Below are 4,929 nucleotides of genomic sequence, written 5' to 3'. Positions count from 1 at the left end.
GGCTGACACCATTAAGTGCCGCACCGGGTGACACCCGACCTCGCTACGCCACTGTGCATTATACCAGTAGTGTCACAAGGCATGGTGGTGGGCGCAGTCTGTACAGCCTGATGCCATTTAGGGTGTGACATTTTAGTTCAGTCTAGCAGTAGACAGTGCGCTAACTACCCTAAAAGTCACAAGTTTAAAAACCCAGGCTCTAGTCCATCAGTCGTCTCCTGACCGTCTGTCATTCATATCCAGGTAAGGGTAACACCAAAATGAACTATGATAAAGTTTACTTTCAAGACAATGCTTATCCTCTTACAGTAATGAAATAGTAGAGTGAGAGGGGTGACACCAAAATGAACTATGATAAAATTTACTTTCAACACAATGCTTATCGTCTTACAGTAATGAAATAGTAGTGTGAGCGGGGTAACACCAAATAAAAAAATTAAAATTTTTTGTAGGAGGTGGTTTGATTTCCTTTGTCACCATATTGGATGACACCCGCCCTAATGACATCACTGTTTAATACTGAACTATAAGTAAACTATAAGTGGACAGAAGCAATGAGCACTGATGATATATTAACAATGTATGCATGGCACTGAACTATGACTTTACAGTTTGCACTAATAAACTCTAATCTTTATGATGTGCGTTTGATATTATATTTTTAAACCCACTAATGTATAAGTATTATTATATCCAATTTGTATTTTTCTATTAACTAGTGAACAATTTCTAGTAGTGGTAATTACTATATTTCCAGTTTTTCAAAAGCCCATAACTAAGTTAAGTTTCATTTAGGAGGACAAAATTTCATATACAACTATTATCTCTTGCATTTTAGTCTATTTTTTAATTTCTCAAAAATCTTCAGAATTTGATAATTTTGTATCATACTCTGATACCATAGAGCAAATTCTAAGAACATTTCACCTCTATGTGTTTTCTTGGAAAATGAGCGGCTAGTCACAAACTTCTATGATAAATTCTATAACCTGATAGCATTGATTAGAAATGCCATCCCATTACTGTTATATATGTATATTTTTGGCCTGTACTGTGGGCACACAATATAAATAACATTGTTTCCCTGACCTCACCATATGTAAGGATGGAGCGGTTTTATAAATCCGTTGGTTATAAGCCTAAGGCAGGGGTCTCCAAACTTTTCAGTCCGAGGGCCGCATTAACTATCAAATTTCAGTTCGGGGGCCAGTTTCTTCCGGGCATGTCTTTGATTTTTCTGGGCAAAGTTCCTCATCCATCACCAACAAACGTTTTTTCCGTGGACAAAAAGATCTCAGCGGGCCGGATGAGACTTCCCCGTAGGCCGTAGTTTGGAGACCCCTGGCCTAAGGGAAAAGTATGACCTAGATTTGACATAACTGAAAAAAAAGGTAAAAATGTATAACTTTATTTTATCCATTTAGCAATGACAGCTAGTTTAGCTAAGCAGGTGGATGTTAAACTACTCATCATAACACATGTCAGCGCCAGGTACAAACCTCTATCTGCAGAACTTAAGGTCAGTACTACACATCATAAAACAAGGCACATCCATTCATTCACTTGATAATATCTACTACTTGCTTTATTTTTAGTATTTGATTTTTCCCCCAAAACAATAAAACCAGGTGAAGGGACATTTATTTTTGTGTTTCAAAAATAATATAAGTATTATTCTACAAGATAAAGGGCCCGTTGAGGTAGAAATAAGACGGGCTCTAGCTAGTTGTCCTTTTGTCTGAACCGAAAACAAAATCATCACCTCAACTTCAAATTTACCCCCCCCCGTAACGACATAATTTCAAGTGCCTCCCTTCCCCTCTGGGGTGAAAAAAAGTGAAAGAAACATTTGGTGCATTGGTAGATCATACAGAGTAAAGCTAGACCCTTCTTTTATAATCTAGACCCATTGCCTACTTTTGGCCCCAATCTAGCAAACAGTGTTTCTCTCAGACATTTTTTCGGAGGTGGGGCACTTGAAATTTTTGCAGGGTGAATAAATTTCTCTGGGACAGGGGCCGGCACTGGTAAATAAAAGTATGTATTTCCTATATAAATTATATTTTGAAGGGGGGAGGGGGAGTTTTGCCCCTACCCATAGAGATACCTGAAAGAAATTTTGCACGTAAACCTCTTTTAAAATTAGACAAATGAATTAGGCGGTAATGTCAGTGTTTTTATTATCAAATATCGAAGCCGTCATTATTATTGTGTATTTTTTTTTTGGACAATGGCTTTTTAATTGTATGTTTACTCTAGAATCAATGATGTCATATTATAGTGTGTACTTTTCCAGCTTTAGAGTATTTCCTACTATATGTTCTAAGTGCAGTCATATTTTGCTTTCCGTTTGATTGTAGAAATTTTTACTTTCCTTGTATTTTTTATAGCGTTCCCAACAGATAGTTAGATAGATAGAGTAACAGAATAGCGAAACTTTTATTATAGATAGTTGAACACAGCATATATGGTAAGGTCACCTATATATTGCACAATTTAATTTAATTAACAGCTGTTTAAATCTGTACATTTTATATGTTGGTCACATTTTTATTTTTGATACTCCCCTCTCGGTATTAATGTCATAAATGAATGACCAACATTGTAAATTGCGCTCATGTCATCGCTAAATAAAAATCATTTGCTAGTCATACTTTTGAATTCTTTAGAATACTGTAATTTTAGCATGGTGACTAGAGTGCTAAAATACTTGTTGATGTAATTTCAGGATGGTGACTAGAGTGCTAAAATACTTGTTGATGTAATTTCAGGATGGTGACCAGAGTGCTAAAATACTTGTTGATTTAATTTCAGGATGGTGACCAGAGTGCTAAAAAAATTCATAAAAAACGTTTTAATAACAAGCTTTTATGTAATGATGCACTAAAAAGTAGAAAATAAATTATAGACTACTATTTAAATAACTATAAAGAAAAGCGTGGGTCACTTTAGTATCTATTGGATACCTTTACTTATGTTAAGGAAGACACCCACGCTTTTCTTTATAGTTATTTAAATAGTAGTCTATAATTTATTTTCTACTTTTTAGTGCATCATTACATAAAAGCTTGTTATTAAAACGTTTTTTATGAATTTTTTTTTCAGTACTTTACATGTTTTATTTACAATAGAGTTACATGACTAAAAACCATTGCGCGCCTACTGAACATCACGTTCAGTAGGCGCGCAATGGTTTTTGAACGCAGCCATTACGTGATGGCGCAGCTATTGAAGGTGATGACGCGTGTGGTGTGGTTGGCTACACATGCCTACTAATTCGGTCCAAATTTTAATTAATTCATAAAAAATTAATTAGGCATCCAATTAAGTCAAATTTAGTTTCAGATTGCATTGTCTTCATGTCTTGACCCACGTGTCAAATGTGAATCGTATCGGTCAAGTAGAACTGTCCGAATTTTCACTCCTGCGTTTCCGTCTAGACAGACAGACTGACGAGGAAGTGAGTTAAATAAAAGCTTGTAAAAAAATTCATAAAAAACGTTTTAATAACAAGCTTTTATGTAATAATGCACTAAAAAGTAGAAAATAAATTATAGACTACTATTTAAATAACTATAAAGAAAAGCGTGGGTCACTTTAGTATCTATTGGATACCTTTACTAATGTTAAGGAAGATACCCACGCTTTTCTTTATAGTTATTTAAATAGTAGTCTATAATTTATTTTCTACTTTTTAGTGCATTATTACATAAAAGCTTGTTATTAAAACGTTTTTTATGAATTTTTTTTCAGTACTTTACATGTTTTATTTACAATAGAGTTACATGACTAAAAACCATTGCGCGCCTACTGAACATCACGTTCAGTAGGCGCGCAATGGTTTTTGAACGCAGCCATTGAAGCTATTGAAGGTGATGACGCGTGTGGTGTAGTTGGCTAGACATGCCTACTAATTCGGTCCAAATTTTAATTAATTCATAAAAAATTAATTAGGCATCCAATTAAGTCAAATTTAGTTTCAGATTGCATTGTCTTCATGTCTTGACCCACGTGCTAACTTTGAATCGTATCGGTCAAGTAGAACTGTCCGAATTTTCACTCCTGCGTTTCCGTCTAGACTGACGACTGACGACTGACGACAGAGGAAGTGAGTTAAATAAAAGCTTGTAAAAATACTTGTTGATGTAATTTTAGGACAGTGACCAGAGTGCTAAAATACTTGTTGATGTAATTTCAGGATAATAAATAGAGTGCTAAAATACTTGTTGATGTAATTTCAGGATAATGTCTAGAGTGCTAAAATACTTGTTGATGTAATTTCAGGATGGTGACCAGAGTGCTAAAATACTTGTTGATGTAATTTCAGGATAATGATAAGAGGGCTAAAGTACTTGTTGATGTAATTTCAGGATGGTGACCAGAGTGCTAAAATACTGGTTGATGTAATTTCAGGATGGTGACCAGAGTGCTAAAATACTTGTTGATGTAATTTCAGGATGGTGACCAGAGTGCTAAAATACTTGTTGATGTAATTTCAGGATGGTGACCAGAGTGCTAAAATACTTGTTGAGGTAATTGCAGGATGGTGAGAAGAGTGCCAAAATACTTGTTGATGTAATTTCAGGATGGTGACCAGAGTGCTAAAATACTTGTTGATGTAATTTCAGGATAATAAATAGAGTGCTAAAATACTTGTTGATGAAATTTCAGGATAATGACTAGAGTGCTAAAATACTTGTTGATGTAATTTCAGGATGGTGACCAGAGTGCTAAAATACTTGTTGATGTAATTTCAGGATAATAAATAGAGTGCTAAAATACTTGTTGATGTAATTTCAGGATAATGACTAGAGTGCTAAAATACTTGTTGATGTAATTTCAGGATGGTGACCAGAGTGCTAAAATACTTGTTGATGTAATTTCAGGATGGTGACAAGAGTGCTAAAACACTTGTTGAGGTAATTGCAA

This window comes from Physella acuta, unplaced genomic scaffold, assembly GCF_028476545.2.
Source record: "Physella acuta isolate Inbredline_101_S28 unplaced genomic scaffold, ASM2847654v3 ptg000642l, whole genome shotgun sequence".
NCBI lineage: Eukaryota > Metazoa > Mollusca > Gastropoda > Physidae > Physella > Physella acuta.
Note: the sequence above shows the minus strand (reverse complement) of the source record.